This window comes from Ceratotherium simum, chromosome 5 (assembly GCF_057802395.1).
Source record: "Ceratotherium simum simum isolate JZ-2026a chromosome 5, ASM5780239v1, whole genome shotgun sequence".
In the NCBI taxonomy this organism is placed as follows: domain Eukaryota; kingdom Metazoa; phylum Chordata; class Mammalia; order Perissodactyla; family Rhinocerotidae; genus Ceratotherium; species Ceratotherium simum.
In genome coordinates this window covers 22296283-22309438 of record NC_141904.1, presented here as the reverse complement: position 1 = coordinate 22309438, position 13156 = coordinate 22296283, and the positions used below count along the sequence as shown (strand labels likewise).

At 38.7% G+C, this 13156-nt stretch overlaps 1 protein-coding gene across 9 annotated transcripts in view; it reads left to right on the top strand.

Annotated features, from left to right (window-relative positions):
- The window catches only part of ANKRD28 (ankyrin repeat domain 28), a 184874-nt gene that overhangs the window by 97092 nt on the left and 74626 nt on the right, over positions 1-13156 (top strand). The gene's annotated exons all lie outside the window — the stretch shown is intronic.

Below are 13156 nucleotides of genomic sequence, written 5' to 3'. Positions count from 1 at the left end.
TTTTCAGTGTATAGGTTCTTAACCTCCTTGGTTAAATTTATTCCTAAATATTTTATTCTTTTTGTTGCAATTGTAAATGGGATAATATTCTTGACTTCTCTTTCTGCTGGTTCATTATTAAAGTATAGAAATGGAACTGATTTTTGTAAGTTGATTTTGTACCCTGCAACTTTGCTGTAGTGGTTGATTATTTCTAATAGTTTCCTGGTAGATTCTTTGGGGTTTTCTGTATAGAGAGTCATGTCATCTGCAAACAGCAAGAGTTTCACTTCTTCCTTTCCAATTGGGATACCTTTTATTTCATTTTCTTGCCTGATTGCTCTGGCCAAAACCTCTAGTACCGTGTTGAATAAGAGTGGAGAGAGTGGGCACCCTTGTCTTGTTCCTGTTCTCAGAGGGATGGCTTTCAGTTTTTCACCATTAAGTATGATGTTGGCTGTGGGTTTGTCATATATGGCCTTTATTATATTGAGGTACTTTTCTTCTAAACCCATTTTAGTAAGGGTTTTTATCATAAATGGATGTTGGATCTTGTCAAATGCTTTCTCTGCATCTATTGAGATTATCGTGTGTTTTTTATTTCTCATTTTGTTAATGTGGTGTATCACATTGATTGATTTGCAGATGTTGAACCATCCTTGCGTCCCTGGTAGAAATCCTGCTTTTAATGATCCTTTTAATTTATTGCTGTATTCTGTTTGCCAATATTTTGTTGAGGATTTTTGCATCTATGTTCATCAGCGATATTGGCCTGTAATTTCCTTCTTTGTGTTGTCCTTGTCTGGTTTTGGGATCAGGGTGACGTGGGCCTCATAGAATGAGTTAGGAAGCATTCCGTCTAATTCACTTTTTTGGAATAATTTGAGAAGGATAGGTATTAAATCTTCTTTGAATGTTTGGTAGAATTCTCCAGGGAGGCCATCTGGTCCTGGACTTTTGTTTTTTGGGAGGTTTTGATTACTGTTTTAATCTCTTTACTTTTTTTTTTTTTTTTTTTTGGTGAGGAAAATTAGCCCTGAGCTAACATCTGTTGCCAATCCTCCTCTTTTTGCTGAGGAAGATTGGCCCTGGGCTAACATCTATGCCATGTTCCTCTCCTTTATATGTGGAACATCTGCCACAGCATGGCTTGATAATGTATAGGTCTGTGCCCAGGATCCAAACCTGCGAACCCTGGGCCACCAAAGCGGAGCATGTGAAGTTAACCACTACCCCACAAGGCCAGCCCTCAATCTCTTTACTTTTGATTGGTCTATTCATAGTCTCTATTTCTTCTTGATTCAGTTTTGGGAGGTTGTATGAGTCCAAGAATTTATCCTTTTCTTCTAGGTTATCCAGTTTGTTGGCATATAATTTTTCATAGTATTCTCTTAAAATTCTTTGTATTTCTGTGTTACCTGTTGTAATTTCTCCTCTTTCATTTCTCATTTTATTTATTTGAGCCTTCTCTCTTTTTTTCTTAGTGAGTCTGGCTAAGGGTTTGTCAATTTTGTTTATCTTCTCAAAGTACCAGCTCTTAGTATCATTGATCCTTTCTACTGTTTTTTTGGTTTCAGTTTCATTGATTTCTGCTCTAATTTTTATTATTTCCCTCCTTTTGCTGACTTTGGGCTTTGTTTATTCTTCTTTTTCTAGTTCTGTTAGGTGTAGTTTAAGATTACTTAGTTGAGATTTTTATTGTTTGTTGAGGTGGGCCTGTATTCCTATGCTCTCCCTCTTAGAACCACTTCCGTTACATCCCTTAAGAGTTGGTATAATGTATTTTTGTTTTCATTTGTCTCCAGATATTTTTTGATTTCTTCATTAATCCATTGGTTGTTCAGTAGCATCTTGTTTAGTCTCCCCATATTTGTGACTTTCCCAGATTTTTTCTTACAGTTCATTTCTAGTTTCATAGCATTGTGGTCAAAAAAGATGCTTGATATGATTTCAGTCTTAAATTTATTGAGGCTTGCCTTGTTTCCCAAAATGTGGTCTATCTTTCAGAATGTTCCATGTGTACTTAAGAGGAATGTGTATTCTGCTGATTTTGGATGGAGTGTTCTATATATATCTGTTAAGTCCTTCTGGTCTAGTTTTTCGTTTAATTCCATTGATGTAAGTGGGGTGTTGAGATCCCCTGCTATTATTGTGTTGCTGTTAATTTCTCCCTTTAGGTCTGTTTATAGTTGCTTTATGTAGTTTGGTGCTCCTGTGTTAGGTGCATTATATATTCATAAGTGTCGTGTCTTCTTGGTGGAATGTCCCTCTTCTCAATATGTACTGCCACTATTTGTCTCTCATTGTCTTTTTTTATCTTGAAGTTTGCTTTGTCTGACATAAGTATGGCAATACCTGCTTTCTTTTGTTTGCCATTTGCTTGGAGTATTGTCTTCCATCCCTTCACTGTGAGCCTGTGTTTGTTTTTAGAGCTAAGATGTGTTTCCTGGAGGCAGCAGATTGTTGAGTCTTGTTCTTTGTGGGGGTTTTGTGTTTTGTTTTTTTTTTTTTTTTTGGTGAGGAAGATTGGCCCTGATCTAATATCTATTGCCAGTCTTCCTCTTTTTGCTTGAGGAAGATTGTCCCTGAGCTAACATCCGTGCCATTCTTCCTCTATTTTGTATGTGGGACACCGCCACACCATGGCTTGATGAGCAGTGTGTAGGTACGTGCCTGGGATCTGAACCTGCAAACCCTGGGCCACCAAAGCAGAGTGCGCAATCTTAACCACTACATCACTGGGCCAGCCCCAGGTCTTGTTTTTTGATCCATCCAGCCACTCTGTGTCTTTCGATTGGAAAATTCAATCCATTTACATTTAGAGTGATTATTGATATATGACAGCTTAATACTGCCATTTTATTTCTTGTTTTCCAGTTCTATATTTTCCTTGTTTCTCTCTCTGTGTATTTCTGACATCCATTTGAGTTTGGTGATTTTCTATGATGGTTTTCTCGGTTTTCTTTTCATTTATCATTTGTGTCTCTTCTGATTTTTAGTTCAGTGGTTACCATGAGGTTTCTATAAAAGATCTCATAGATGAGATAGTCCATTTTCTGATAGCCTCTTATCACCATTAGCCTAATCAGGTTCCATCTCTTTCCTCTTCCCTGTCTAAGTTATTGTCACAAATTATTCCATTTTGTGTTGTGAGTTTGCGATTAAAATGAAGTGTTTATATATTTTTGATGCTTTCCTTCCCTTTATCTTTAGTGTTATAATTAAATTGTTTGCTAACCTGTTCTGGTAGAGACCTGCAATTTTCTGATTTTGTCTGTCTATTTATCCCCTTGCTCAGGGCTTTGTAAACCTTTTCCTTTTGGTTTCAGGTATGAGTACATTCTTGATCATCTCTTGTAGAGGAGTCTGGTGGAAATGAACTCCCTCAGCTTTTGTTTATCTGGGAATGTTTTTATTTCTCAGTCATATCTGAAGGATAGTTTCTCTGGATAGAGTATTCTTGGCTGAAAATTTTTGTCTTTCAGTATTTTGAATATATCATTCCACTCTTTCCTGGTCTGTATGGTTTCTGCTGAGAAGTCCACTGAAAGCCTGATAGGGGTTCCTTTTTATTTATTTTTTTTATAATTTTATTTATTTATTTTTTTCCCCCAAAGCCCCAGGAGATAGTTGTATGTCATAGCTGCACATCATTCTAGTTGCTGTATGTGGGACGCCGCCTTAGCATGGCCGGGGAAGTGGTGCATCCGTGCGCGCCCAGAATCCGAACCCGGGCCACCAGCAGCGGAGTGTGCGCACTTAACCACTAAGCCACGGGGCTGGCCCTTAGGGGTTCCTTTTTAGATTATTCTCTTCTGCCTTGCTGCCCTTAATATTTTTTCTTTGTCATTGACTTTTGCCAGTTTTACTAATATATGCCTTGGAGAAGGTCTTTTTAAGTTGATGTATTTAGGAGTTCTATTGGCTTCATTTACTTGTAATTCCAGTTTCTTCCCCAGGTTTGGAAAGTTCTCAGCTATTATTCTTTGAACAAGCTCTGTGCTCGTTTCTTCCTCTCTTCTCCCTCTGGAATACCTATAATCCTTATGTCACATTTCCTAATTGAGTCAGATACTTCTCGAAGAATTTCTTCATTTTTTTTTTTAGTCTTAGTTCTCTCTCCTCCACCTGAAGAATTTGTATATTTCCGTCTTTTAAATTGCTAATTCTGTCCTCCATAATGTCAGCTCTGTTTAGGATTCTAGATTGCTTTTTATCTCATTCATTGTGTTTTTCATCTCCATCATTTCTGTTTGGTTTTTATTTAGAGTTTCAGTCTCTTTTGTGAAGAAGTCCTTGTGCTCATTAATTTTATTCCTGAGTTCATTGAACTGTCTGAGTTTTCTTGTAACTTGTGGAGTTTCTTTATGATAACTATTTTGAATTCTTTGTCATTTAGACTGTAAATTTCTTGTCTTCAGGATTTGTTTCTGTCTTGACATTTTCCTTCTCATCTGGAGTGTTAACATATTTCTTCATGGTGTTTGGTGAAGTGGACTTTTGCCAGCGCATAGTGGTAGTGACTGGTTGCAGATTCCCCCTGTCACCACTGGGGCAGGGGGGACGTAGCTGTGTTTTCTGAACCTGCTGTGTCTGCAGGAAGTTGTGCTGGGAGGGCTCATCTACGTTTGCTGGCCGCCACTGCTTGGCAGGTTCCACACACAGGTGCAGGCACTCTGGTATGGGTTCGCTGCCCTGACAGACTGGCTCAGATAGTGCACCAGGCCAGAGGGGAGTTGGGAGGCGCTTTCTTTCACATGCACACCCGCTCTGCACTCACTGGCGACTTGCCTGAGCTGCTGGGCTTGATTGGAGCACCCATGTGGTGGCCTAGCCGCCTCTGTGTGGAGCGTTCCTGTGGGCTAGGCTGCAACTTCAAAAGTGAAAGTGTTCCTGGGGAGGCCTGCCTGCTCCCCAGACCATCCAGAGTCACGTGCCAGCCGCTGCATGAGGTCCCATACCACAGATCACTGCTACTGGGGAGTGGGAGGAGATCAGCTTATCTCCTTCCGCTGCTTCTTGGGGATTCACCATCCCCACCTTCAGATGTTTAGCTGCGTGTCTCTCTCAGACATCCGGTCGTGTTGCATGCGTGTCCTCTGTTGGCTGGTGAATGTCCATTTGGTTGTATCTTAGGGGGAGAGGCTATGGGAACAGCTCACTCTGCCATGATGCTCATGTTACTCTCTCAAAATATTTTTTAATGTCCCTTGAGATTTCCTCTTTACATGAATTATTTAGAATTAGTTTTCTACTTTTATTCTACTTTACTATTAAAATATCTTTGATTTTCATATACTTGGGAATTTTGCAAGCATCTTTCTGTTATTGATTTCCAGTTTAATTCTATTATGACCAGACTACATTGTTGTATGACTTAAGTTTATTTTAATGTTACAGTGTAGTTTTTGGACCAGAATATGATCTATCTTGATGAATGTTTCAAGGGCAGTTGAAAATAATGTATGTTCTTTTGTTGTTAGGTAGAGTGTTCTGTAAATGTCACTTAGGTTCAGTTGATTGAAGGTGTTGTTCAGGTCATCTGTATCTTTGCTAATTTTTCTGTCTGTTTATTTGTTCTATTAGTTACTGGGAGAGGCATGCTGAAGTTTATTGTAATTGTGTATTGTCTATCTCTCCCTTCATTTTTATCGGTTTTTGCTTCCATATACTTTAAAGCTGATATTAGGTGCATATACATTAGGATTGTCATGTGTTTGGATGAATTTGACCCTTTTACCATCATGTAATGTCCATCTTCATCTAAATTTTCCTTGTTCTGAATTCTTTGTCTCGTCTTATTCATATAGCCTCTTTAGCTGTCTTTTCATTGCTGTTTGCATGATATATCCTTTAACATCTTTTTAACTTTTAGCATATCTGTATCATTATATTTAAAATAGTTTCTTGTAGGTAGTATATACTTAGGTATTGTTTTTATATCCAGAATGACCATCTCTGTCTTTTTTGTGTGTGTGTGAGGAAGATCAGCCCTGAACTAACATCCATGCTAATCCTCCTCTTTTTGCTGAGGAAGACCAGCTCTGAGCTAACATCTATTGCCAATCCTCCTCCCTTTTTTTTTCTTCCCCCAAAGCCCCAGTAGATAGTTGTATGTCATAGTTGCACATCCTTCTAGTTGCTGTATGTGGGAAGTGGTGCGTCGGTGCGCGCCCGGGATCTGAACCCGGGCTGCCAGTAACAGAGCACCCGCACTTAACCGCTAAGCCACGGGGCCGGCCCCCATCTCTGTCTTTTGATTGATGTGTTTAGATCTTTACATAACTTTGTATAATAAGTTAACAACACATACCTTGGAGCCCAACAACACATACCTTGGAGCCCAACTGCCTGTGCTTGAATCCTGATTCTGCTATTTCCATATGATCCTGAGTAAGTTCCTTAAACCTTTCTGTGCCTTGATTTCCTTATCTGTAAAATAAGGAAATACATTCAGTTCTTAACCCTGTGAGGTAAAGTACTTAGAGCAGTCCTAGCATAAAGTAAGCACTAGATAAGTGTTAGTTGTTGTGATTGCTAGTATTACCATTCTTCCTAAGGAGTTACAGCTAATACACATGAACACTTTCAGTACCTGGACGAGGGCAGAATTATGGAATTGAGTCATTGCTATGAAGTTTATAGTTGAATCCATGTAAGTGGATGAATTCTCAAAGTCTCTTTAAGTATTTCTCCTTGTACAAATGTTCTGTCTTACTTTCTTTCACTTTATCGTTTCCAACTTTTTACTTCTCGATTTTCCTACCCTGTATATTTCCCCTAATTCCAACCTGATCCTGAAATCTGCTTTAAATTAAAGCTTTCGCAGAAAACGTTGAGAATGTACAAGTGCGGTTTTACTTCCCCAATTTGACTTAAGGCACTTCCTCTTAGATCTAATCCTATTCCTGGCCTGTGCTTGGGATCCACCATAGATTCTCTTCTTTCTCACAGCCTCATTCCCTAGCTTGTCAAACCTTGCTTGCCTGTGTTTTGTAGACTGTTTCTGGAGTTCATCCTAACACAACATATAAACTAAAGTATAATTCAGGATGTTTCTGAACACTTTTTTTAAAGTTTTATTTTGAAGAAATTATAGATACACCAGAAATTGCAGAAATGGTACAGAGAAGGTCCTGTGTTTCCATCAACCAGATTCCTCAGTGGCAACAACTTATAGTGCATTATCAAAAGCAAGAAATTGATATTGACACGATACAACTAATGAGACTGCAGACCTTTCTTAGGTTTCACCAGTTTTTGCATGCACTCACTTGGGGGAGGAGGGGATGTGGTAATGGTGGTGTAATGTCTTTGTGTATAATTCTATGACCTTTTGTCACATGTATAGATTTGTATAACCATCAACATGTTCAAGATACAGAACTGTTACATCACCACAAAGGAATTCCCTCATGTTCCCATCACTTATGTAGCTCCTCTGTAGCCCAGCATATGCCTGTGGCCCAACCCCAAAGTGGTTGGCAATCACTGGTCTCCTTTTTACCTATCTAATGTGTGTCATCATCAGTCTTTTGGGATAATTGCTTAGAAGAGCTAAAGCTATATTTTGTTTTTATTTGGAGAGGATGAGCAATTAATTTTTTGTAGTCCTAATCATATGCACAAAATATCTTTTCAGAGCACTTACATAGCTGTAATAAAAATGTATTTACTTCAAAGTATATGATCAAAAACTATGTGATCAAGTGAGTTAAAATTTTTTATTTGAGTATGGTGTGTGTATTTACTAATTCTAGTTGGGGGGCCGGCCCCATGGCCTAGTGGTTAAGTTTGACACACTCCGCTTTGGTGGCCCGGGTTCAGCAGATCTACACCACTCATCAGCGCCCATGTTGTGACAGCCACCCACATACAAAATAGAGGAAGATTGGCACAGATTTTAGCTCAGGGTGAGCCTTCCTCAAGCTAAAAAAGGAAGATTAGCAACAGATGTTAGCTCAGGGCAAATCTTCCTCAGCAAAAATAATAATAGTGATAATTCTAGTTGGGATTATTTTGGAATACTACATTGAGATGTAATGGTTTCTTAAAAACTGACTTAACAGCTAAGAAACGTTTTCTTTTTTTAATGGGCACTTGGTACTTCTGAAATGCCTTGTATGGGTAATTAATTTTAGGATTTTTATTAAGATGCTTTTCAGTTGACTGAAATGTTATTTTTAATTTTTTTCTTTTTTCCTTTACTTTTTGAAACACGTACATGATAATAATTCCAAACAGTGCCAAAGGCCACAAATAGTGAAAAAGAATTCTTTCTCACACTTCAAACCCTAATCTGCCAGCTTTCTTTACCCAGAGGCAATCACTGTATTAGTTTGAGTATCCTTCCTGAGATATTTTATGCGTGTTCAAGCCTACGTGTGTGTAGAACCTTTAACATACAGTTGTTCCAAAACTGCATTTTTGTGTGTGTTTGTGTGTGAGGAAGATGAGCCTTGAGTTAACATCTGTTGTCAGTCTTCCTCTTTTTTTGCTGAGGAAGATTTACCCTGAGCTAACATCAGTGCCAGGCTTCCTCTATTTTTTGTATGTGGGACGCCTGCCACAGCATAGCTTCATAAGCGGTGCATAGGTCCACGCCCGGGATCTGAACCTGCAGACCCCGGGCCGCTGAAGCAGAGCTCACAAACTCAACCACTGCGCCACCAGGCCGGCCCCCAGAGCCTGCATTTTTCATTTAACGCTGTGCTTTAGAGATTGTTCCATCGATAAGGAACATTGAGGTCTGCTTGTTCTTTTAAATTGGAAGCGTAATGTGATATTGTGATTTATAATAAAGAAATGTATGTTTAGTCTTCCTCCCTATTTCTGGCACAGAGGTCCTAAAATCCTCTGCTGTGAGGAGAGCAGTAAAGGTGTCTTTTTTTAATGTTAATCAGGTGACTTTTGGAAAGCCCCTAAGAATGGGGACTGCTTGCCAGTGGAGCCAACCATGCGATTAGGGGGTTGGAACTTTCGGGTTCACCCATCACCCCCACCTCTGGGGAGGGAAGAGGGGCTGGAGGTTGAGTTCATTTGCCAATAGCCAGTGACTTAATCAATCATGCCTACTTAACAAAACCTCCATAAAAACCCCAAAGGAGGAGGTTCGGAAGCTTCCAGGTTGGTAAACCAGAAAAGCTTACAGGTGCCATCGTGCCAGTCCCCAAACTCCATAAGGACAGAAGCTCCTTTGTTAGGGATCTGGCCCTGTGTTTCTCTTCATCTGGCTATTGATTCATATCCTGTAATATCCTTTGTAATAAACTGGTAATCTAGTGAGTAAACTAATTTCCAGAGTCCTGTGAGCTGCTTTAGCAGATTAATTGAACCCAAGGAAGGGGTCAGGGGAACCTCTGATTTATAGCCGTTCAGTCAGAAGTACAAGTATACAACCTGGACTTGCTATTGATGTCTGAAGGGGTGAGGTGAGGTGGCAGTCTTGTAGGACTGAACCCTTAACCTGTGGGATCTGATGCTATCTCCTGGTAGATAGTGTCAGAATTGAGTTGAATTGTAGGACACCCAACTAGTGTTGGAGCATTGCTTGAATGTGTGGGGAAGACCCTACACACATTGGAATTGGATGCAGAACTCTGTAACATGGTATTTCATTATATGGATATACAATTAGAAGACCTCCCATCTGATAACTTTCATAACTGGTAGTTGATAAGCTAATCAAAGTCTGACTGAGGGAATCAAAACTTGATCTTTAAGCATTTCACTGTAACAATGTTTATTTACTAGCCATTTTATTTTAAATTGGGCCAGGACTTTTTCATTGACAATGTGGTGTCCACTGACAGGAGTTCAATGTTATCTTCCTTGCATAAACCATACCCCCAATGCAATATCTGTAACTCCCATTTTGGCTTTAAGTGATGTGAGAATTTAGACACTTAAGACTCAAACTTAGGGCAAAACCTCTCCATGTGTTTGCTGTTTGCCTTAGTTTCAGTTGTCTCGGCCATACCTAATTCTATAGTGCTTTTTTTGGAGTAGCTGCCTTTGTTGAATCTTTTTATAGTATTCAACCTAGTGATCACAGAAACAATTTGCTTTTCTTCATTCCTATTTCATCAGTTTAAATAATATTTAAATAAATCACGTAGTTATGATTAAAGGTACAATTAGCACGAACAATTGTGGTAACAAACACCTCAGCCTTGACAAACATACATCTGGTGGTGGGAACCAAAGTGCATGATGGGCTTATTATATAGTGGTAGCCTGATAGTCAAAATACATGGTGTGCCAAAGTCACCATTAGTTGTACTTAGGAAGCAGAGAATATTGATTAATTATGTGAATCAGTTAAATGAAGGTTGGTCAAGAGCTTTGTGTGTTTATAATTTTAGATAATCATTCCCCTGTGGGTGGGCATTTAAATTGTTTCCAGCATTTTGTTTCCTACAATGATCAATAAATATACTTAATCATTTTGTTTGCGTACACGTAAGAATATCTCCATCTAAAAAGAATTCCTTGAAATGGAATTAGTATATATAAGGGGATAGTCATTTTGTCATTTTAGTAAATTTTGCTGAAGGGAATCTTAAATATTTTATTGCCTAATTTTCAATGTTTAACTATAGTAAAGTACAATGTGGCAGGTAAAATTTTTTCTTTTAAAATTAACCAGTTTGTTTTTTTTCCTTCAACTTGATTTGTAGAGAGGAAAACCTATGTTCATTAGTCATAAAATACATTAATAGGATTCAAAGTATTGAGTCATAGAATTCCAGACATCACACATAAATGACTCACTTTGCGCGTATGCTGTGTGTGTGGTTTATCCTGTGTAATAGATATGTTTCTCAGTTTGAGTAGGTCTGATCATATTTAAGCACTGAGGAAGTTTGCTGTGTTCATGATTAACACTGAAAAGCCTTAGCCAAGGGTCTTTTTATTGAAATGACTAAATTAGGACTCAGCTTTGAATAAAGCACGATATTTTAGTGATTCTGTGTTAGCTTTTTCAACGACTGTTTGTTCAGTAATTTCTATGGAAAGCATTCTGTTTGCTGGGATATATATTGGAATAAAAAACATGGTCTTGGGTCCCGCCCCATGGCTTAGTGGTTAAGTGCGCACGCTCAGCTACTGGCGGCCGGGTTCGGATCCTGGGCGCACACCGACGCCCCACTTGTCTGGCCGTGCTGAGGCAGTGTTCCGCATACAGCAACTAGAAGGATGTGCAGCTATGACATACAACTATCTACTGGGGCTTTGGGGAGAAAAAGGAGGGGGAAAAAAAAGGAGGAGGATTGGCAATAGAAGTTAGCTCAGGGCCAGTCTTCCTCAGCAAAAAAAGGAGGATTGGCATGGATGTTAGTTCAGGGCTGATATTCCTCTCACACACACAAAAAAAAACATGGTCTTGTGGAAATTAATTATGGTTAGCAAGACAAGAGGTCTAAGCTTACTAAACAGCATTAATAGGCACTATACCAACCTCCTTTTACTGGAGCACCTGTTACTATTATTATAAGGACAAAAATGGTATCACAAATATATTAACAGTATATGAAGAAATGTATGAAGCCCCTGTGATAATTATATGTTATACACATCCTTATAATACCTTTATATACTACAGCTAAGCCTTTTTTGGATTGCCTGTGAATATTTTTAACCCTTCTTTGACTAGCAGTTTTTTTCCTAATTTACTCTCAGTGATCTAACTATCCTTTCTTAGAGTAATTGGGGTATTGCCAAACTAGAAATTATTACAGTGTGAAATAAATGTTTTTCTTTTTTTAACTCTTGAAAGCTATAATATTATTATAATATAATAAGACACCCTAAAATAGAATACCTATTTAAATAAGAAGTTTATTTCGAGGCCTGCCTGGTTGCGTAGCGGTTACATGCGCGTTCTCCGTTTTGGCGGCCCAGGGTTCACAGGCCTGAATCCCGGGCACACACCGATGCACTGCTTGTCAAGCCATGCTGTGGTGGCATCCCATATAAAATAGAGGAAGATGGGCACAGATGTTAGCCCATGGCCAATCTTCCTCAGCAAAAAGAGAAGGATTGGCATCAGATGTTAGCTCAAGGCTAATCTTCCTCACCAAAAAAAAAAACTTTCTCTCTCTTAATTAAGGGGAGAAGTTAGTGGCCTAGGTTGATGGCCAACTCTGCTCTATAAGATCATTCCAAATCTTGTTGCTTGACAGTCTTCTAGGACGTTGGGCTACCTCTGCATGGTCAAAGCTGGCTCAGTTTCACGTTTGCTTTCTAGCCTGTGGGAAGTGGGAAAATAATAGTCCAGCTCTAAGGTGGTTTCTTTTAAGTTGAAGATGACCTGAAAGTTGTGCCTTTACTTCCACTCACAGACCATTGAACCACACTAAGTAACAAAACAAGGCAGACTAGGAATGTATTCTCTCGCTGGGTGGGTAAATAACCAGCTAAAACTTGATTCCTACAGACAAAGGGAAAAACAGATAGTGGAAAACAACTAACAATCTGTCACAAAGGCCTTTATCAAAAAAATTGGATGTAAATTTCAAAATAAGTATTTCTAAATGACTAGCTTTCTCAGATGCAGCCGGGTCAGTGACACTCTGTTGTAACTTTAGACGAGGTGTAAATATGAATTTTAAAAAATCCCCGAACGTGACTTTACCCTAAGATTTTGCTTCTCAAACTGAAGAACATTGCTGTTTGAAGGGAGGAGGTGCACAAAGCCATGCATTAGTTGTAGCTTCTCTTCCTGGAGGAAGATTTGGAAGAATATGTTGGTTTTTTATTTGTTTGTTTGTTTTTGATATTTACAAAGATAGGAATATATTTTAGAGCCAAAAACGAAATTGGCAGTAACCTTAAGAAAAACCTTAAGATTGTTTTAAGGGATCATTTCAAATCCCCAGAGATATTTTTCTCTTTTTGCCACTACGGGTACTCCTGTGCAAACATTTTGATAAACGAACTTGTTGGTTTGTTAAGGTTTGTTTTATTTAGTTAGGTCAGTAATTCTAAAGTGTGTAAAATTGTGGAAATATTTTGGGGGGAAAAGTAGTATGAAGTAAAGGAAATTTGCCTGTGTGTATTAGCACAGGCATCTTTATTCAAAGAAAGTATAAAAAGCTATTTCTTGGTCACTTTGGATTTTTATTTTACTCTTTGCTGCACTTTGTACTATTCTTTTAAGGCCAAAATTTTTTTT